Source organism: Macrobrachium rosenbergii, chromosome 12, assembly GCF_040412425.1.
Source record: "Macrobrachium rosenbergii isolate ZJJX-2024 chromosome 12, ASM4041242v1, whole genome shotgun sequence".
In the NCBI taxonomy this organism is placed as follows: Eukaryota; Metazoa; Arthropoda; class Malacostraca; order Decapoda; family Palaemonidae; genus Macrobrachium; species Macrobrachium rosenbergii.
The window spans coordinates 57224573-57249064 of record NC_089752.1 but is presented as its reverse complement, the minus strand read 5'-3'; the positions used below and the strand labels follow the sequence as shown (position 1 = coordinate 57249064).

General features: G+C 35.3%; 1 protein-coding gene across 1 annotated transcript in view; it reads left to right on the top strand.

Moving 5' to 3' along the window:
* LOC136843677 (uncharacterized) overlaps nt 1-24492 on the top strand; it is a 304410-nt gene that overhangs the window by 157351 nt on the left and 122567 nt on the right. The window lies entirely within an intron of this gene.

Here is a 24492-nt window from a genome sequence, read left to right as displayed (position 1 = left end):
GGTACCTAAGCCACTGAATTAAAACACTGATTCAGTTTCGTGGTCTTTTTTCCCTTAAGATTAAATTAGCTAAAGACTCTGTTGTGGATGTCAAGTATTTTTGACAACGGAGAAATATTATGGCATATAAGACAAAAATGTGAATACTGGTATGTAGTTTATAGGAAACGAAGTCCGTTTATTTTGCATTGAAAATGCATGTTCTTGAATAGGTACATGAAAGGTATTATTTGTTGCTTGAAATAGGGTCGGGGTCTTTTTCCTTGTGCTTTTTTTCTTTTGAGGGGAAGGTGAGGAGGTTTGGGCGGGGGGCTGTTGTCCGGTGTTCGCTGCTGTTTAAACATGCAAACCTTGGAAAAGTTATCATTACGTGATCAGTTATTGTCTACTGGAATTGAGAACAAGGCTGTGATCGTAATGCGTATCAGGTTCAGTATGAGGGCTTCCAAAATATCCTGCACTGTAAAGAAGCCGAAAGAAATTTGTTGAGTAATTTTACTATTGAATTTTTGTTGTACTTTGATAAAACATATTTCACAATTTGACGATGTCGCGTTGTTCTGTCACATTGTTGGAATGTAGCAAAATAAACTGATTTCATTTCATATATATTACATACCAGTATTCACATTCGGTTCTGTTTACCCTAATATTTGAATAGTATAACAGATTGAAAGACTAATTGTCCAAGTAGGCAAAGAATCAGTAAATTAAGAAGCTGCATGTGATATTGTTGTTGAAATGCAAGTCTTTGATCGCGAGACTAACACTAGCCAAGATGAGATCCGACCTCTGGTACTGGGTTTTGGCTTCGGCTAATGAAAGACATTTCGTTATAATTGAAAGCAGTGAAACTTCCTAATAATAAATGAATACAGTGAGAACTTCATATTACTACCATTAATTTATACAAAAACTTCGCATACATTAAAATTATTACTTCTAATGCAACTCATCCATAAAATCATATTGTAAGAAAGAGTAAGATCTTAGTAAAATTTACTTATTCTCGTAGTTACGAGACCCAAGGCCATTTTGAAAAGCCAGGTCAGAGACCGGTTCTGCCCACTTTATTATATAAGGTTTGGAGGTCCCAGTTGTCTTCTTTATCACAAGTGGGTGGGGAACTTGCACGGCCCAAAATATTTATAAACAAGAGAAGGCTTCTTAATTTTTGAGGTTTTCTTTTATGATTATGGACTCAAAGAAAATGAGATTGTACTCGTATAGGGTTTTTGTCTGCGACTGTGCGTGTGAGTTCGTTCGCACATTGCAATCAAGTTGAAAGTGTTCATTAAATCGGCAATAGTACAGCAACGTAGTTTTTGTATAAATTATTGTTATTAATATGAAGTTTTCACTGTATTCATTTATTATTAGGAAGTTTCATTGCATTCAATAATAATAATGATAATAATAATAATAATATGCTTGTTTTGAGACTGCAATTGGTATGTTAAATTTCAATGCTGGATTTTGATTGGCCAATCAAGATTCAGCATGGAGAGATAATAATAATAATAATGACAAGTGTTATTTATTATTATTATTATTATTATTATTATTATTATTATTATTATTATTATTATTATTTTTTATACAGTAAAAAAGATATATTCACAGAGAACAAACAGCCCGCAGCTATAAACTTTATAGCAATTTTTCTCTAACTTTCACATCATTTCAAGCGGGCAGAGTTATGGGTCATATACTTATTGCAAGCCTTTGTGAAAAGAATAAAAAAGATTACCGGAGTTATAAAAGCTGTCATACCCTGAGCACTCATATATCTTCGACTAATGTAAAATGTTTTTCCATTTATTACAAAGGTGTTAGTGAACTACAGCATGTATTTTAGATTATTTAAGTAACTCCGTCTTGTTCAAATGACAGAAACTATGCTTTGCAAGACTCACTGGACACTGGAAAGACTTTAGTGAAGGGAATGAATGACTAAACAAATCATACTACTATTTGTGTTCTGTCTCTGCGTTGCTTGAAGAGAGTCGAGTTGCGACGCCATTTCGTCAAGTAGTTCGGGAAGGCAATGACCTGATTAATTTCCACTAAAATATTAGTAGAGAGAGAGAGAGAGAGAGAGATAGATAGAGAGAGAGAGTTTACGACTGTGGTACAAGTGCGTGCTGTGCAAGCTATTTAGAATGGTGTTTTTATTACAAGAAAATGTAAGGGACTGCTCATTCTCTTTGTGATGGGTATGATCTTTTATAGCTGGAAGAGCTGCTTGCTTTAATATCTATCATTCTAAAAAGCGCATACAGCCTTCAACTATCGGAGTTTACCGACCATGAGATATTATCCTTTCTACACATCCTACTGCGTACTTGAAGTCTTAAATGTCAAATATTAATGGCTGTTGAATTGATGTGGGTTTTCATGGTATTATTGCCGCAATTCGTAAAAACTGGCGAATGTTAAGAGTTAAATTAATACTAGCTATAGAGATCAGTGACCTTCAGCATAACGTTGCAAAAACAGAAAACGAAAATTAACGTACGTCGAGAAAGCTCTGCTTGAACTGTTTTATACACAGAGAACGTTAAGAGTTACCGCTGGAGTTTAATTTCAACTTTGGAATGGAGTTGTTTGAACCTATTTAACATCTGTTTGAAAACATGAGAGGGTTGGGATCTCATCCCATCTATCTCTTGAACTTTTTAACTTTTTTTTCTACTTAAGATTAAGTTTAGGTAATTTATACACATCTGTGTGTTTGTAATATTTCGATAAAAATTTGGTATCTTTGAAGTAAGAATAAATGGAATATTTTCATAGAATTCGTTTTTATAAGTTATTTTTGGATGTAATAATAAGTATGGTATGTTGTCAATAACACTGCATTAGTAAACTTTATATAATTAACAATCGTTCTTGTAACACAAGAGGATGATTGTCAGCATCCCATTGCTTCGTCTTAACTTTTTTTTTTGTGGGTGAGTCATCTTTTTTTTTACTCATTTATTTAAGTGGTTAATTACAAAGACCGAATTGTACCCGAGAAGGGATTTATCAGTCTGCTTTGTTTATAGTGTTGCAGATCTAGTTACAAAGAATCTCATTCTTTTCGTATGGTATGCCATTTTGGTGCTTCTTGAATGCCTTATCTAGATGTCCACTAACTAGTGCTTTTGTTTGTACTCGCATTAAAAAAGGAAGAATTACTATTATTTACAAAAATAAGTCTGTCAGGAAGAATAACATATGCAAAGTCATCTAAGTAAACATGGAACAGTTTCATAAAGAAAACTAAATTGAGTTACAGAATACTCAATAATTTGGATATAGACAGCTGTAAAAATTCAGTTTTTTCTTATTAACTGAGAGAGAGAGAGAGAGAGAGAGAGAGAGAGAGAGAGAGAGAGAGAGAGAGAGAGAGAGAGAGAGAGAGAGATTGCGTGCGAAATGGCTAGCGTGTGTGGTATTCTTATTTTGGAAGTTTAAGGTCCTGACGCAGTCACCAGGGTGGAGGGTGGGCGTGGCTTGCGTGGGGGCGTGTGGATGTTGTTTGGGGCTGCGATATTTTACTGTTTCTCGAAGTGAAGAAAGAGTCCTTCATCTCCCCCCACCCTCTTCCCCCTCCCCCTTCCCTATCTTGGGGAAAGAAGGGGTATATTTTTGAACGGGGTCACTCCGGAAGCGGCGGGGGTTGGGTTGGATCAAGGAGGTTAGATTTAAATCTCATCTCCTTCTCTTTGGGTTGGGTTAACTCGTAAATGCATAAGTAAAACCCAAACAGCACAGATAAATTTCATTTTCGTGTTTTATAGGTTTTACTTCGGCAGGTGATATATCTTTTGACTGTCATGTTTTCTATCTCGTTTCTCTCTCACATTCTTCAACTCACTGGCGATCCAAAGCTGTTGACTAACAACCAGGCACATATTTCCCTGCTGAAGTCCAGAGAGGCGCATTGGATGTTTTAAGGAAACGTTCCTTCCTCGTCCGGGAACGAACACGGGACTACTTGGTTGAGAGAGGGAGAGAGAGAGAGAGAGAGAGAGAGAGAATGGATGTTTGCCAATGGCTGTGTCCTTGTTTGCGAAAGGCACAGCGGCCAGTGTTTGATCTAGGGACACTATTGTTGGAGATCAGTGATCACATCATTTTCGAGGACATGACCACCGTTTCAGCTACGATTCGAATGGCTGTCTTTTGAAGGCAGATACCAGTCTTCTGTCTCAATGGGTGAGTCGTCAGAAGAATGTGTCTGATGTCTGAAGATATATGACTGTTTGGTAAAGGTCGGCTGTAGGAATGGTTCCTATTCGATTTTATGTAAAAGGTATTTGGATAAGTTTCCTTATAGCTGCTTGGGTAGAAATGATTCAAAGTAATGCCATCTACTTATTATTATTATTATTATTATTATTATTATTATTATTATTATTATTATTATTATCAGAAGATGAACCCTATTCATACGGAATAAACCCTCAGGGGCTATTAACTTGAAATTCAAGCTTCCAAAGAATGTGGTGTCCATTTTAACGGAGAAACAGAAGATAATAGGAAATACAAAAAGAAGAGATCAGTTGAAAAGACAAATTAATAAATAAATAGATAAAAATGCAAGTGAATTATAAGATACAAGGATAATTGTTCTCGGATAGTAATGCGCTGCATCTTCGCTTGAACTTTTAAGGTTTCGGTTGTAATTATTTTCGTATGCGTTGCAATTTGAAACACAAGGGAAAGACGAACACATATAAATGTAATCGGGCGCTTAGCAAGGCACTCCTTTTAAATTCCGTTATATTCACAGAGTCCATTTTACGCCTTCCATAAACAGCTGATAAAGTGCCATTAAAATATTCATCCAGGGACTCTAAAGTTATGCTTTTCTTGCATGCTAAATTCTTGGGCGAGCGCTCATATAAACATGTGTATCATCACCGTTTTAGTGCTTTAGTGAAAACTAGTGAAACTATATAGTGTAATTGAAGAGGGATGACATCAAAAGAACATACTAACTCTACTGTTGCAGGTAACTGCTAGTGACTGGAAGCAGCTTTAATTAATATAATGTTTAACCAGACTTAGATTACTTTTATCATTTCAATGCAGATAATTGCAAAGAAAAAATGATAACTGAAAACTGTTGTGTTTCCCCATCCTTGAGATTTATTTTATTACAACGCAAGGGATTATAAGATTAAGGAAAAGCGCTGGATATTTAACTTTAAAACTTCCAAACAGAAAATAAGAATATTTAACAAACAAAACGTCAATATCAGTGGCGGGAGCTTCACCATAAACACTCGCCCCCGATGCGTGTTACTTGCAGTAACCCATTAGCCACCTTCATATCTTCCGTTCCGTGTCTTGATATCTTAAAGTCCCGCACCGAATGACATTTGGTAAACACGGAAAGGTAGCAAATTTCATTTGGTAAACACGGAAAGGTAGCCTCGTCTGTTAACGCCGAGTCTCTCACTGAAAGTTTCCCGCTTCTTGTAATTTCCGCTCTTTTTTTTTTTTTGCTTCAATTTTGAGCCAAAGCGATAAGACTGTCTCACTAGATCACTGTTTTGGTTAAGTTTTTTTGTGTTTAATGGAGGCGGTGTGTTGTGAGTTCCCAAATTCGAATATGTTTGTAAGAATTTACTATATTGAAATTTGCTAACAACAGCAAAAACCTGGATATCAACAGAAAGTTCGTCGATTTTTGTCCAAAACAATAAGGGTGTCCCATTGCACTGTGTTTGATTCAGATATATTTTTTGTCTTTAGTGGAAGCTGTGTGCTTTGGGTTTTGAAATTCGATCATGTTTGTAAAATTTTATATTGAAATTTACCTGTAACAGAAAAATTCTGGATAGCAACTGGAAGTTGTTGCCCAGTTTATCGCTGTTGCATGAAAGGAGATAACTTTAGCATGATATGCCTTTAGTTTTTCTCGGTTATCGTCCCTTAACTGTTCGAGAGAGAGCCATTATTATTTACATAAAATGGAGGATCGTTTACTGCGCTCAGGCAGTTACCCAGCCGTGTCGAAGCCGGCTTCTTTCCAGTCTGCTTCACATTAAAATGCTAATACAGTTTCCTGTGGCTGTTTAATAATACGTCAGCATGTTATCGAAGATTGCAGTTAGATATTTTTGTATATTCCTTATTGGATTAATCTTACTTGGATATTGGTTAGTCTTGAGTACCGCGCAACGAAGTTTCTTGTTATATATAATATATATATATATATATATATATATATATATATATATATATATATATATATATATATAATAATATATATATGAATATATATACATATATATATATTATATATATACATAAAAACTATATTATATATATATATATATATATATATATATATATATATATATATATATATATATATATATGTGTGTGTGTGTGTGTGTGTGTGTGTGTATGCGTATAAGTATATTTGTGTGTATACGTCAAACTGAGTTTTTTATATGTTTTTATAGAAATTCCCTTTTTATGATATTGCACTTGTGGTAACCCACCAGTCATGTTAGACAGTAGATCAGAAACAAATTCCTTTTTTATTTAGTTCTTTATTTGTTGCACGAATCAATCCTTCTAATCATAGAACTGGATGTTAGTTCTAAATCTGATAATTGGTTGCTCTGTTTCCCCTCATGTCAGATATAGTTGTTTCGCACCGTCGGACTGCAATTGTTTCTCTCCTTGGGGATTTTGTTGTTTCGTTTCCTTTGGCTGTATTGCTTCTTAATTTTTGGTTAAGCGGCTTCGTCCCCTTATATTTCATCTTTTTCTTCTCTGTGCGTTTCGCTGTATTTGCTCATTAGTCAGAATTTCTTCGTTAGGTTATTCAGTTTATTTGTATTCAGCCTCGTTCCCTTTTAGTTTTCTGTAAAGGAAACTTTTGTGCCGGCTTGTCTGTCCGTCCGCACTTTTTCTGTCCGCTCTGTCCTTAAAAACTTTTTAGGCTAGAGAGTTACAAATTGGTATGTTGATCATCCACCCTCCAATCATCAAATATTCCAAATTGCAGCCCTTAAGCCTCAGTAGTTTTGATTCTATTTAAGGTTAAAGTTAGCCGTGATCATGAGTCTGGCAACGATATAGGACAGGCCACCACCGTACCGTGGTTAAAGTTTCATGGGCGGCGGCTCATACAACATTATAACGAAACCACCGAAAATTGATCTATTTTCGGTGGCCTTGATTATACGCTATACAGAAAACTCGATTGCGCCGAAGAAACTTCGGCGCATTTTTTACTTGTTGTTAGCGAGACTACTTTGTAAATACCAGAATGGTTAGCTTAATAAGCACTCCTGAACGGACGTTGTAATTGGAAAGGAAGGGAACCATCTTCACTCGAGTTATTTACACAGTGTATTCCAGTGTTTTTATTCTGGGCTGGCTATAGAAATTCAGAAGTTTCTTATAAAACTGTTACTATTGTTAACTCTCCTATTACCACTACCAGTGTCATGAGCTTGGTTTTAATGCACTTGTATACTGACAATCATTATTGAGAGTAATATTAAAATAAAATTAAAAGAGATTTGATTTCCTGTATTGTATGATACATATTTCAAATCTTAGTCCTTAATTTTGATCATTCTGGGCATTAACTTTTATTTCATTGATATAATTATTTTTCCTAAACTGACACACTTTACATAATCGTCAGTTGAAGTTCGTCTTGAAATGCATGGCTTTTTCTTAATCATAAAATATCTTCGGAAAAGGTGGATCATAATTAAATTCGATATTACGCAAGAGCAAATAATTTTAACATTTTAATTGCAATCCTTTAACGCAACAGGGTTTATGTCATTGTGAGTGGGTAGGTAAATACAATTCTTACAAGATGTTATGAAACATTTTCTGCCAGGAAGATAAGCTTTGGCACCTGGCAATTACTTGGCCTTGACTCAAGCAAGTTCAGTTAAACCTCCAGACCTTGAGGCGTTAAATGCCATTATTAAATAGCTTTCTACATAAAATAATGCATTAACGAATGCCGTTATAGCGAGTGTTTCGATTACAGCGGCGGAAGTCACGCATCCAAAGCATTGATTTAGATGGAACCTGTCAGTGTGCTTCTTCTAAACATAGGTAGATTGATTGATAGAGAAATATCAGAAGAAAGGTTTCATCCCGGTGCAGTGGGGTAAGTAGGACCTTTTTATAATCATAATAAGATAGCATACATTTGACGAAGCATCAATCACACACATTTGTTATTTTATATCTCTTTTCTGTTTCAGCCACTACCAGTTGTGCCCCACAACAGTTAACTGACATCCAGAAATGTAATCCACTTTTAGGTCAACGGAGGCATACTGTAGGATTTTTAGGATACTCTCCCACATTGATCCTTCGTCGTGCCAAGATCCTAATCTAGGGCTACTCGGTAGAGGCACCAATTGCACAACGAGAGAGAGAGAGAGAGAGAGAGAGAGAGAGAGAGAGAGAGAGAGAGAGAGAGAGAGAGAGAGAGATGTTTCGGATGCTGTTTTCCATTTCAGTAGAAAAGAATCCGAGAGAGAGAGAGAGAGAGAGAGAGAGAGAGAGAGAGAGAGAGAGAGAGAGAGAGAGAGAGAGAATCTTTCAGATGCAGTTTCCCATTTGGCTACGAATGAATCCAATGATGACAGTGCGTATTGCACCCTGATTGCGAGCCGGAAGACATGATGAATTTTTTTCCATCGGTAGCGCAAATGGCAGGAGCCATTAGGGCGAGCGTAATTGCATCGATGATATATCATTCTAATGCTCCAAGCTGGGTTGCTTATGCTCAAAAGAACACATTGACGCAGTTGAAAAACATCTTCATGGCCGCACTGTTTGTGTGTGCCTCGTCTGTGGAATTCATTTACCTTTAAAAAAAATGCTAGAAGGGCCTTGGTGACGACTTGAGTTGAGTTTCAGAATTTGGATGATGTGGCGTCAGGGCCAAGTGGTCCTCTGGTCTTGAGTAAACAGACCGTAGACCACCGGGCATCCTTTAAGGCTGAATTGGTTATGCAGGAAGGAGAGAGACAGAAAAGGTTCTGCTTCTCTCAGTTTCTTGGCAGAATTAATTGTGTTCCGTGTTCGTCTTCTGTACTTTCTCCTTAGGGCTGGTCAAGGAAAAACTAATCTTTGAGTGACTGATCGGTTGGTTATAGATCATACTTCTTGTCCCGAGATAACAAAGGTCATCTACTCTGAGCATAAATAACTTTTTGACTTAAAGCTTGACAGGAGAATGCATTATTTGCTCTCTGACTAACTGGGAAGAAATTGTATTCCATATAGCATTTACATTATGCAAAAACTATTCTAGCAAGGTTTAAATTGAAAAATTTATAAAAATGATCTTTTAGGCATTAATCACATGGCGAAACTTGACTTCTTAAGTCATGGGGAGACTCAGAAAAAAAGGTTTCATTAAGTCTCAAGTTTGAGCTTTGAGAAAAACTTCTTTGTTTACCAGTTCAAGGTTACAGTTATATGATTCTTCAAGCCTCTGCACCTTGTGCAGAAAAGTTGTTTATTCAGGTGTTAATGTTAAGTAATGATTTCGATTTGATGTCTGGAATGTGGAAAGAAAGTTCTTTCAGTTGATGACAAAAGTTAAGAATAAAAAGTGTCCATATTTTCTGCAGATTGATTCTGAATAAAAGTCACGTAGCAAAAAAATTAAGTTCCCCTTGGTTTATTTAGTCTGTATGGTGCTGTGTGACATTGATAAACAGGGTAAGCAAGATTTTACGCAACAAAACACCAAGTAGCCCTATCCTTTGTCATAATTTGCAATAACACAGGGGCGCAGATGTTATCTGGGGTATAGCTGCCATGAATTTCCTCAATATTAATAGTACAAGTTTAATTACTAACTTTTTCGGTGAAAAAGAAAATAAGAAAGAAAGGAAAAACCCAAAACCGCACTCTTGATGTTTGTAAGGCGTACCTGGGTTGGTCCCTTTCTTCTGATGAACCTGGCGTTCCTAAGGTCTTGTATCCCATGTTAGTGGTTTGAACTTTGCACGAGTTGAAACTTGGATTCAGTTTTGAGCTCCTGAGTAAATGAAAGTCGCATTATTACTGAAGTACAGCGAAGATGATGAAAGACGTGGAGAGAATAACAAACATTTTCGTCGACAGCTCCTTGAAACTCGATTGATGTTTATTTGGGGCTGTCGGTGTTGCGTTGTTAAACATAGCAACTTATGGAATCAGTTTTGCATTTGCATCATAATGATTATGTCATGTTGATGTATACTAATGAATTTTAGGGGCGTTGCAACGGCGTTCATATTTGCTATGAGAAAGAGCGTACTTATATTGTTTGCACATGACATTGCATTAATCGTACTCAAGTGCATAATGTGCAGTTTTTTCCTTTTTCTCTGAAAATTGGGTCGTTTTTACGATAACAGGATGTAACACCATGTTAAAAAATGGGTTTTCCTTATGTTGAAGCTCGTGGGAATGTTGAGAAGACCTTGTAGTGAATTTGTTACTCTTTCATTTCCTTGAATCTTGTTTTTAGCTAAAAACCTAAATGATAATAATCATGATCATTGTCTCCAAATATCTCGCCAACGTTTGTTGACTTTTAACAGTACGTTCATGGGGTTATCTGCGCGTGCGCATGTGTGGCTAAATTGGTTAAGTAGAAAAAATTAACGGTTTTTTGATGCTATTCCCGTGATAGGAACTTTTATGTGTGGACACGATTACCCCTGCATCTTATCCAGTTCGGATGTTTAGTCAGGGGTGATATGAATTTGGTCATTCGATACTTCAGTCATTGTGTGTAAAAATCTTCATGGTTTCCTACAAGGCTTATTCCAGGTATTATAGTTGTGATGCTGTAGATTTATGTAGTTTAGAGCACATTACTAAATATTTCTGTGGGCTTTGTAGTCTTAATTTTAGTTTTCCAAGTGCTTCATAAAAAGATTTTATTCATGTTTACATGCAATCACTCGTATTAATTTTTTGTTTATCTTCAATCTTACGAATTGAGTCAATAAAATACATAACCTTCGACCTTTTCATGCGCTGTATTCTTTCTTTGTCATTTCCACCATTGCTGCATAGTGGTATTGTATCAGTCAGTTTCGTATATGTAATCAACGTGATAAATCGCCACACGTAACCGTTGATTAAGAACTAAAAACAACCGTCAGTTATTTCCGTAAAAGGAATAGAAAGTGGACTCTCCTTAGAAAGCTCCGTGATGAGATTCCCCAATTGAAATGGGCGAAAAAAAATTTAATTCCAACCGTGAAAGTACGTGTATATGTGTGTATGTGTGCGTGCGTGCGTGTCTCAATAGTGGGCGTGGGTGTCAAGGCGTTTGGGCGTGAGAAATCACGGGTATGACCCCTTGGATGGTTTTTTCTGACCCACGCTCGGCTGTCACCCGTGATGACCTCCACGGGGGCATCACTACCTGCTTTCTTCTTCTAGTCCTTTTTTTCTACTCATTTATGCCCATCAAGTCATCATTCCTTCTGCCCCGCCTTTGGGTACCCCTCATGTCCCCTTGGTCCTTTAGTGGGTACATCTTATTCCCCCATGGCTACGCCAGCTGTTAACCAAGCCAAGTCAACCCAAACACTATGCTAGCCAAGCCAAGCACTCCGCTAGCCCAGTTAAGCCAAACCAAGACAAGCCCTCTGTTAGCCAATCACAGCCAAGCCAAGCACTGTTAGTCAAGCAAAGCCAAGCAAAACCAAGCACCCTGCTAGCCAAGCCAAGCCAGGCAAGTGCTAATCAAGCCAAGACAAGCACTCTGTTATCCCAGCTAAACCAAGCCAAAAACTGTTAGCCAAGCCAAATCAAGCCAAGCACTCTGCTATCCCAGTTAAGCCAAGCCAAGCCAAGCCAAGCCAAGCCAAACCCGGCAAAGCAAAGCTGATACCCTCTTCCTTCCTTTCCTTTTCTTTCCTTAAGAGTAATCGAACTTACGGAATGATGATATCTAGATCAAGTGTTGTTACGCGTGGTGATTGATGACTTGTCATTATGCAATATTCTTTATAAGAAAGTTTTATTGTACTGTCAGTGTTGCATAGTTACACATACTGTTGCACAAACACTTATTTTTATATCTAAATAGTGTTATCATTTATAATTTGGTAAGGATATTTGAAAAATTCCCGCCTGTGAGATATGGCACATAAAAATAAGACAAATTACGTTCCTTTAAGCCTAAGAGAAGGGTCAGTGATTAATGATGTTTTGGGCCTAGTCACGGACTCTAATGAATGATTGGGGAGATATGACCTAGTGTAACTTTTTCCCACTTCACATACATATGCGCTTTAAATCATTATATATATATATATATATATATATATATATATATATATATATATATATATATATATATATATATATATATATATATATATATATAGGCAGTGTCATGTACCCTCTTATCAGGATGTAGTTCTAGAGAAGCAGAACGGTTACTGCTCAAGTTCATCGTTTAACTATTAAATCGAATATGAATCCATGTGCAGAAAACTTAGTGCCTAAGATTACCCTATCTTTAATGAACAATACTCGTTCAGTAAAATTTATAAGGGAAACCTACAGAAGTTTTCCCCTATTTGAACTGCATTCTTTTCGGTCTACTTTTGATGTCGAGAGTGGATGACTTAATGACTTGCATATCTTCATTAGATTGATATTCAGAATTTTGAAACTAGATAGGAATTACGGGAAAGCTTTCTCTGTCTTGTGAAAGGGGCACATTTCAATTGGTTTGTTTTAAAGGATATATACCGCAAAATTCTTTCAAAAGAGAGATAATGAACGTTATGTTTTAGAATTTAATTGGTGCGAATATTTCTGTTACCGTTGTTCATTGATCCCACTTTTGCAGGAACCTTGTACTCTTGTAACCTATTGTTGTTTGTTAATCTGTAACCTGTTACTTTCTGTTTTTCTTTCCTCCTGCATATGCAAGAAGCATCGAGCACATCCTTTAAATGTGTTTGGGAAAGGGAACATAATGACTTACTCGGTCAACACTTGACAACATTGTGTTGCATATTCTTGTTTCCCTCTCGGATAATGATGTTGGTAAACTTTATTTCATTTTTCCGATTCCAATTTTTTGTATTTAAAGCAACAACCTTTCCGTCTCTACTGTTTTATACTTTATTTTTTTTTTATTCTTACTGTTATGTTCAGCTTATCAAATCACCTTTGTCAAGGTATTATTCACAACCAGGGATTTTCTAAGGAGACAGGAGGTACATACAACGAGGACCTTTTTTTATTAGATATGACAAACCTATCTATTACCTTGGAGGACATTTGGCTGTCTGGTACTTTTGACCTATAATCAGCGTCGTTTAGTTTTATTTACTGCTTCGCCTGGTTCAGGAGAAAATGTGACCTTAGGAGAAAATATCTAAACACGATTATGTGATTGTAACCAGTTCACATTCTGTTGTTTGAAAATATACATAAACTTTAGATATATATATATATATATATATATATATATATATATATATATATATATAATATATATATATATACATACATGTATATATAAATACATATATATATACACATGTATATGTGTATATGTAAATGGGTGTGTCTCTAAGTCTGTCTGTGGAGGTTGTGCGTATATGTAAATGTATACTCTCATAACACGCAATACATTATACATATGTACATATATATACATATATATATATATATATATATATATATATATATATATATATATATAATGTAGAGTTTGAAGATTATAATATATTCACTGTATGTTCGCCAGGTATTTTTAGCGAGGTAGGAAAATAGTAGGTTACACAATACGTCATATTCAATAATTTACATCAAAATCAACTCAGACATAACATGTGGTGCCCTCGATTTTGTGCGTCTGGTAAAAATGTCATTTAGTTGGGGGAAGAAATATTGTGTCCTTGAGAATCGCGTGTTATCCGGGTACAGGCAACTTACGAGGGACATAATTTATCAGAAATGGGTAATTGAGTAGGAAAACGTGCTCTTCGTTTGGCCAAGGTACACTTTCACCTAAAAAACGAAAGGTAAAACGCCTAGATTTCTTCGGATATGTGGTTGAGAGGAGAGAGAGAGAGAGAGAGAGAGAGAGAGAGAGAGAGAGAGAGAGAGAGAGAGAGAGAGAGAGCCAGCCAACTGATTGACCTTAGAGAGTGAGAGAGAAACGAAAGGAAAACGCCTAGATTTCTTCAGATATGTGGTTTTGAGAGAGAGAGAGAGAGAGAGAGAGCCTGCCAACTGATTGACCTTAGAGATTGAGAGAGAAACGAAAGGTAAAACGCCTACGTTTCTTCAGATATAAGAGAGAGAGAGAGAGAGAGAGAGAGAGAGAGAGAGAGAGAGAGAGAGCCAGCCAACTGATTGACCTGAGAGAGTGAGAGAGAAACGAAAGGTAAAACGCCTAGATTTCTTAGGATCTCTGGTTGAGAGAGAGAGAGAGAGAGAGAGAGAGAGAGAGAGAGAGAGAGAGAGAGAGAGAGAGAGAGAGTCAGCCAACTGACTGACCTTAGAGAGTGAGAGAGAAACGAAAGATAAAACGACTAGATTTCTTCATATATGTGGTAGAGAGAGAGAGAGAGAGAGAGAGAGAGAGAGAGAGAGAGAGAGAGAGAGAGCCAGCCAACTGATTGACCTTAGAGAGTGAGAGAGAAACGAAAGGTAAAACGCCTAGATTTCTTCAGATATGTGGGAGAGAGAGAGAGAGAGAGAGAGAGAGAGAGAGAGAGAGAGAGAGAGAGAGAGAGAGAGAGAGCCAGCCAACTGATTGACCTGAGAGAGTGAGAGAAACGAAAGGTAAAACGACTAGATTTCTTCAGATATGTGGTTGAGAGAGAGAGAGAGAGAAGGGGGCGGGGGCTATCTAATGCAGAACCCAATAAATGGTTTCACCTCAGTGGATTACCGATTATCTCTAGAGATAATCTTTCACGTTCGTCCCTATTTCTTCAGTTTTTACCATCTCCGGCTAAACTGCAACCCACAATACTAGACTAACTACTTGGTTTGGTTTTTATGTCAACAGAGTCATATTGGATTATTAAAGAAAATCGACTGGAGCGAGTGGTTGGAGGGGCCAAGGGTTGGACGTAGGCAAATTTAAACGTGGAGTTCGTTACCCGTAGGCTTTTGTTGTTGCACAGGGAAAAATATCTTGAAAGGCAAAGCGTTTTGTTATCATTCCTAATATAGTTTTAAGCTCCTGTTATTATTGTTGCGTCTTTCGATCTGATTTTATATTGAGTCTTCTCAATATAAAATTAATTCGAATGATACAGCTATCCTATTTCAAGAACATGTACTTTTATTATTATTATTATTATTATTATTATTATTATTATTATTATTATTATTATTATTATTATTATTATTATTATTATTATTATTATTATAACAGATGTGGTATTAGAAAAGAGTACATGCTCTTGAAATTCACTAGTTGGAAATGAGTACTTATGGAGGAAATGTTTTGTGTAAAGAAAGATTGAAATCTTGTAATCTGTTGACAGTCATTCGAGTTACACAGACACACAGGTATTTTTTAACATCTACTGTAAATGTTGATGATCATATGAGTGATATAGTTTATGCATGAGCAAAATTAGTGCAAGAGAGAGAGAGAGAGAGAGAGATAGAGAGAGAGAAAAAGAGAGAGAGAGAGAGAGGGGTCGCTCAGGCATATGAAAAAGAGTATATTTTAGAGTATATTTTACGCGAAACTTTTATTTTTTTATTATTTTACAATTAGCTTGTCGTCTGCTTTAATATATCCTAATATTTTCTGCAGCTGAAATGTATCATTATGGAAATTTATTATGATAAAACGATAAATTAGCCAAACCGATTACGGTTACCTTTCCATTTTTCTTTGAATCTACGAACAGAAACAAAAAAAAAACACGAATTTAATAAAGCAACTTCTTATCCCACAGACAAATTACGCCAGAGATTCTTGTCTTTTTTACTTTACATAAGATCAAGACAAAAATGAGATTTGCCTCCTTGGGGAAAGAAAAAAGCTTAATTATGGATATCTCGTTTTTTAGTGTTCTCGGAAATTACACTAAATGGCAACTCTCTTCATTCAAGGCTTCCTGGGGTAAGGCCCCAGGTTAGGTTCGGCTAGAGGCTGATTTTTTATTTATTTTTTTCAAGTGCCGTTAGATGTCTCCGTTAAATTGAAAAGTACTTGTCAGAGTGGACTAAATAAATTAAACAGTTCTGATATTTTGCTATATGCTGGAAATCCTCTTAGTAAATAAATAAAGAAATGGCTTTGATGTTTCTGAAAGAAATGATATTTAAAGAAAAATTTTCTTATAAACATTGTCATAGCAATAACTAGTCTATATAACACTGCTGAATGTGGTAGATGTAAGCTATTTTGTGTTACTTGCACTTCGTTAAAGACAGTAAAATCTATATTTTTGAACTAATGAATATAGTAGTAATCTAACCAGTGTGTCCTCGTCTATAATTTTAGATTCTTGAACACCCCTCTGCCAGTCGTAATTGATTGTCAGGCTGATCTCGTCCCGTTTGGTAGGCATGGGTCCTGATATCTACACCAGGCCTACCACTCCCCACACACACACAGGCAGCCTCAGAGCAAGCAAGAGCCCGTGCTAGCAAAAACCACCGTCATCTTAACCAACCAAACAAACTGATCTTCCCTCAGGAGAAAAAAGAGAAAAAAATTGACCTTTGTTACGATTGTTCCCGTCTATGCCAGTGTCGTCTTTCGCATCTGGCGTACGCTTTGCCTGATGCATGAGAATCTGCTTAGTACTGCATTGCGTCAACAGTTTGGGAGAGCTTCTTCTTATTTCTAATTATGCATAACTGTATCTGATGAGAAATGGAACGCCTTCTTGGAAATATATGAAGGCCTTACTTTGGAAACGTGGGTATATAATTATTCAATGTCTAACACTTGTTTCTTGTATTACTTTTATCAAGAATGAGCAACGATCGAATGAAGACCATTAATGTTTAAAATATATTTTCCGTATGCTTAGATTCACAATATTTCATGGGTTCTCTCTCTCTCTCTCTCTCTCTTTTCTCTCTCTCTCTCTCTCTCTCTCTCTCTCTCTCTCTCTCTCTCTCTCTCTCTCTCTCTCTCTCTCCTTACATACAGTGTATGTATATATATATATATATATATATATATATATATATATATATATATTATGTATGTACACACGTATGTATATAGTGGGTGCGTATGGGACCTTATTTATTCTTATATATACAAGCGAATTATCGTGCTCCCATCCGTAACTGTTTATTATTAAGGTTAAAGATAAGCTGGCAAAGCTAAAATCTGCCACACATGTTAAACTGAAAATGTGCTGCTTTTATTAGGCCAGACGGACACCACAGTTACACATACGCCCAAAATCCGGGTGTTTAGGAGCAGCCTGTGATGATGGTGATGATGACAGAGGGTAGTTCACCAGTTCAGGAAACGTGAACTCTTCGGCATGTCTAGCTGGTTTGCTTCGTCGCATTGTCTCCAGAGAAACAGTGTCCTCATAATTGCTTGCATATGTCTTTTCTCAGTATAATAAGGACTTCTGTGTGAGCCCTGTCTGTGCGAAGACTATGCAGTCCTGTGGCTGCGTTTAAAAGCCTTCTTTATTTCAACGGCTGGGGGACTGTAACAGAATGCCTGGCCTTTGAAGAATGGCAAGACAGCCAGCCAGATGTGCGGTCATATTAATAAATTATAAGAGAGAGAGAGAGAGAGAGCAGCAACTGGCTCAGGCTGCAGAACACTATAGAGGCTGTTTATTAACAAAATGTAAATCTTGAGAAGGATTGTATCATACTTGTATCATACGGTGAAAGAGATAGTATTATCAGTAATAGAAAGAGGATGTAGTAGATAAAGAACGCATTGGGCTGACAACTTCATCCCAAAATACTTAATCAAGAAATATGTATATATATATATATATATATATATATATATATATATATATATATATATATATATATATATATATATATATATATATATATATATATATATATATATATATATATATATATATATATATATGTGTGTGTGTGTGTGTGTGTGCTATGTGTGTATATATATGTATATATATACATACATATATGTATGTATATATATATGTATATATATATACATACATATATATATATATATATATATATATATATATATATATATATATATATAATTAAGAAAAAATACTTGGGAATTTAACATCGTTTATGTAGTTTTAACTCTCACATTCATCCTTCTTTTATGAGCTGAGATTCACATCGGAAACCCGTTGTGAAATTGTTCAGTGAAAGTTCGTATCATATTTATCGCACTGAGAGATTGACTGAGCCAACCGTGATTCCGCAAGCGACGACGTTTCGGTAATAAGCAAATTGAAAATCGCGATGATTTTCTTGATATCCATGATTAAGAAATGATTGCTTGATCATCTCCGTTTCTGCGGATGTATAGCGTTTGCTGAAATTTGTTCGGTAAATAAGATGAATATTATGGCAGTGGGGTTTAATTTGGAAATTGGTCGATACGTAGATGTGCTGCTTTTGTTTGTTTAATGTTTTTAATTTTTCGACCTGCAACCGAGTTATTTTTTTATGTTGGGTCAGTAATTAAAATTGGTCTGATAAGCCTTCCGTAAGAACAGTCGAGAGACTGACACAACTATGAGTCGTGTTAAAAGTTAAGTATATCTTAGTTTTACCAGACCGCTGAGCTGATTAACAGCTCTCCTAGAGAGGGCTGGCCCGAAGGATTAGACTTATTTTACGTGGCTAAGAACCAATTGGTTACTTAGCAACGGGACCTACAGCTTATTGTGGAATCCGAACCACATTATAGCGAGAAATGAATTTCCATCACCAGAAATATATTCCTCTTACTCTTCATCAGCACTGTATATATACGAGTATATATATATATATATATATATATATATATATATATATATATGTGTGAGTATGTATATATATATATATATATATATATATATATATATATATATATATATATATATATGATTATAATCACATTAACACGTGATTCTTTTATCACACTTTACCACAGATAAAAATGAGAGGTCCTTGTTTTTCACCTTTGGTAATGTGATATATATATATATATATATATATATATATATATATATATATATATATATGTGTGTGTGTGTGTGTGTGTGTGTGTGTGTGTGTGCGTGTGTTTGCGTGTGTGTGTGTGCGCGTGTGTGCATGCATATATATATATATATATATATATATATATATATATATATATATATATATATATATATATATATATATATATATATATATATATATATATATATATATATATATATATATATATATATATAAATGTATATGTATATTTACATACCTACATATATACATGGTTGTTTGTCTTTTGGAGCGGCCGTTTGTAACTATAGATTGTATGTTGGGGACTTTCTCTTATTAACTATCACGGAATACGTGTCAGTAATCCGCTGTGACAGACGAGTTTTGAAGTAATGTCTGAGGACTAGTAGTTTTAGCAGAGGTAGTCCGCGTGTGCGCGCGAGCAGCACTGCCTAGAATGACAAAAATTTCCATTCCTTCGGAAATTGTATTGTGTGGTATGCTCCCATGGACTGATTGTTATCCTGATACGTAACAATAAAATTTATCAGATGCTGAATTGCTGTGTCTTTACGAATTGCTTTGATTTCTGTTTTGAGTACAGAGAGTACAGAGAGAGAGAGAGAGAGAGAGAGAGAGAGATGGATCAATTTGTAAGAAGGAGAGAGAGTGAGAGAGGGAAGGTACTTCGTGTTTATGTATGCGAGAGAAAGAGAGATCGCGCCCGCGCGTGTGCGTGTGTGTGTGTGTGAGAGAGAGAGAGATGGAGGGGGGAAGAGAGAGAGAGACGATCACTGTGACAGAGGGAGAGCGAAAGATAGAGGTCACGTGGTTTGTGTTTGTGTATATAAGAGAAAGAGAGAGATAGGGAAGGAGGAAGGTCCTTTTGTGTATGTAAAAGAGAGAGAGAGAGAGAGAGAGAGAGAGAGAGAGAGAGAGAGATGGATCAATTTGTAAGAAGGAGAGAGAATGAGAGAGGGAAGGTACTTCGTGTTTATGTATACGAGAGAAAGAGAGATCGCGCCCGCGCGTGTGCGTGTGTGTGTGTGTGAGAGAGAGAGAGAGATGGGGGGGGGGGGAAGAGAGAGAGAGACGATCACTGTGAGAGAGGGAGAGCGAAAGATAGAGGTCACGTGTTTTGTGTTTGTGTATATAAGAGAAAGAGAGAGATAGGGAAGGAGGAAGGTCCTTTTGTGTATGTAAAAGAGAAGAGAGAGAGAGAGAGAGAGAGAGAGAGAGAGAGAGAGAGAGAGAGGAGAGGTCACTTTGTGTGTTCTTGTATGTGTAAAGGAAGTAAGAGATAATTTTTATGTGTATGTATGTGAGAGAGAGAGAGAGAGAGAGAGAGAGAGAGAGAGAGAGAGAGAGAGAGAGAGATCGTCTTTCCCTGAGAATTTGTTTTTCTGGAGTTGTTACATTCAGAGCACTGCGGCTTCCTGTGGAGTTGCTGCTAATTGTCATAAGGCGGCGCTGGCTGAGGCGATGGCTTTCATTAGAGACAGATAGATGGCTTGTGTTGTTCTTAGCACTTAAGTGTTGCTGATGCAATGGTACCCACTGATGAACAGTCATTCCACAGCAATGATAACCTTTTATTTTACTTTTGTTATTATTATAACGGAATTATTTCCTCGTTTTGTAATATTATCGATCAAGTATCTCTTTTCGGTGTTACTTCTAGAGATGTTGTTGACTTCTGCCATTGCAAATTTTGCTACTTTGCTTGGCAATTTTCTGTAACGATGACGCAGTTGAGACAGAAAAGCGTAGATTTTATTCTTGCAAGTGTAATTTTGTCTTTTTTGTTGGTTCGCGTTTTGCAATATTTGAATAACGTGTCACTGAACGAATGTCATTTCATTACGCCATTGTACATAATTGTCGCTTGTGGGTTAAGCAGCATTGTGCCGCTGTGACGGCGCAGTTAACACGATCTTTTTATAGCAGTTTCTCGTATTGCAGTTTTCCAATCGTGTATCGCAAGACCTAAAACCCCTGATAGCACCTTATTGTGAGTCACCCTGAGGTTCCTTGGCGCCTGTCGAAGGTGACGTGATATTCGTCGTGTCCACCCTTCCGGACGCCTTCGTCGGGAAGGTCTTGCTGCAACCGGTGGCTTTGTTTCGTCAAAATGAAAAAATGCTCCAGACACCTCTTTGTTATTCTGCAGTCTTTTGTGTGTGATCGGTGACTTTTGTATGTGTGTTGGGGGGGGGTGGCCGGTGGGGAGTGTGGGAAGACGGTTGTAAAATTTGACATCGTTGGTCAACAGGCGAATTATATTTTATCATCTTAATTATTTTGTTCTAAAAGATAGTAATGAAGGCACGTGCAATTATGATGTCGTTTCTGTAGTTTTGTAAAGAAAGAATTAATCGTTTACCTACTAAATAATGGATGCGTCCTTCTTTGTAATCACTATATATATATTTATATATATACTGTGTGTATATACATTATATATATATATATATATATATATATATATATATATATATATATATATATATATATATATAGTTCTTTAAACAATAGTAAAGCTACTTCTAAGTTATTTATCCATCGCAATCTCCTCGTGAAAAACAGTATGATTCCTTTTTTTTTTTTATAAGAAAAATCTTTTTTGCAACTCGCAAACCTGTGTGCTTCATAGATCCGTTTGTAACATAAAATTATATGGTTTTCACGTACGTAAATTTTCCTTTCTTAAGTTTCCGTTAATAGTCATTCACAGTACGTTGTTATAATAATGGATGTATATGAATAGATATATATATATATACATATATATATATGTATATATATTATATAAATTTAAGGTAATAATGTATATATTATGAGTTTAGGTTAGATTAGCGACGATCACCCTTCCTATCTGTGGGCGGTTTCCCAAAAAGTCAGTCATTGTCTGTTTTAACGTGCGCTGACTTAGCAATGGCTTGTTGGAGATCTTTTTTTTCTTTTTATTTTTTTTTTACTCTCCGTTAAGTAACCATGTTTTATTACCTCAGTTTTAAGCCTTCTTTTATAAGGTATTATCGTGCTTTGGGAAGTTACTGGAATTTCTAGTGTGATATGAATTAGCCGTACGGTGAATGATAAGGCGCGCAATTTATTTTTTCTTGAAGACCTTTCACGTACAAGTTTAATTCGTGGCTTGATTGTCAAATGTACTTTTGAGTATGTAAATGTCTACTAGTCATATTTTACGTTATATGTTCTGCTAATTATCATACTGCTTTTTTTCCACTTACGAGGCATATGTTTTGTATTTGATTTTGGACAAAATATTAAAGAGAAAACTTTATGTTTGGCTTTAACGGTTTTTGGTAATAAGAAAAGCGCTTTTTTATTAATTTATGTTATTTGCATAATGTATTATATATTTTGTCAAGTCGTCGTAATTCTTACCGCAAGATAAAAATTTCTTTTAATCCATTTTTTGCACCGACGAGTTCCACATTAACATCACCTGCCAAGAGAAGCATCTCATGCTTAACCGGAGATCAGAAGAAAATACACCAGACACTTGTTTACGGACTGACTGACTCGGGGTTAAGTAAGCAAATTCATGCAAGTTTTCCTTAACTAATGTCAAAGTTAATACGGAACCTGCGGCACATTTGAACTAAGCAAACGCTCCGCTCCGTCACGACGGGACGTTTCGACTCCAGCTCCTTTGATTTGGTAATAGGTGATGCCTCACGAATTATTTGTCAAGCAAGTTGTTTGTCTGTCTCAAGGCATGGAGCCTCTTAGCTGAGCTTCCATGTATGGTAGGCCTTTCCTTCTACCTCCTTATTCTTGCTGCTTCCCCTATGTTAACATGGTGTGTACTCGTTTGTGTAGTTGTTTCTTCAGTTGTTCCCTGTTTCTTGTATTCATTTGTTGTCTCGATGCTTCCTTCATCTGGTCTCGGTTTGCATGTAATGACTGGGGATTAACTGATGGAGTAAAATTTACTTGTTCCCATAAGCAATTCAGCTTCTTTTAAATTATAATATATATACATATACCTATAAATATGGATATATATGAATATGTATGTGTATACAGTATATGTACATACATACATGCATACACACACACACACATATATTATACCGGTATATATATATATATATATATATATATATATATATATATATATATATATATATATATATATATATATATATATATATATATGTATATATATATATAAATCTGTCTCGATCTGTGTATACGTGATATGGATATAAATATGAGGCTCTGTTCAAGTCAACAAAATCTATTCCACTTGGCGCTGTAAAGTGTAAAAGATTACAGCTAAAGGCCATTTTGAAAATCACTTGATGTTTTTGTGCCTCAGTTTACGAGGCCGTGTGTTTTCTTCATCAACTTGAGGTAACGTTTTCGCTCGTGCTCACCCACATCCTAAAGAGCTGTCAACACCCGCTTGACTCTCGCGGTGGGTTTCTTTTTATTGCCACTGGATGGATATATATATATATATATATATATATATATATATATATATATATATATATATATATATATATATATATATATATATATATATATATATATATATATATATATATATATATATATATATATATATATATATATATATATATATATATATATATATATATATATATATATATATATATATATATATATATATATATATATATATATATATATATATATATATATATATATATATATATATATATATATATATATATATATATATATATATATATATATATATATATATATACATAGGTCAGAATTAATGCGTTGAACAAAGTGTATATATATATATATATATATATATATATATATATATATATATATATATATATATATATATATATATATATATATATATATATTTTATATGTTTATGTGTGTGCAGAGTAGAGGGGGTGTTAGGGAGAAGAAAGAGATGGAGGGTTGGAGAGAGAGTCAGAGGAAGTGAGAGAGTGGAGAGGGTGTTAGGGAGGAAAAAGTGTATAATATAAATAACACGTTGTTTTCCCTTATTTAAAAGATTTCGGATAAAAAAGCCTGGCATTTATACGTTTATCCTTTAAGATTTAAATTCCATGTGCAGAAAGCTTTATTATATATATATATATATATATATATATATATATATATATATATATATATGTTATATCTGTATACTTTTATATATATATATATATATATATATATATATATATATATATATATATATATATATATATACTGTATATATATGTGTGTGTGTTTATGTGTTTCTGTGTAAATAGGTATTGAATGGTTGTTTTTTTCTGAAGCCAACTTTTA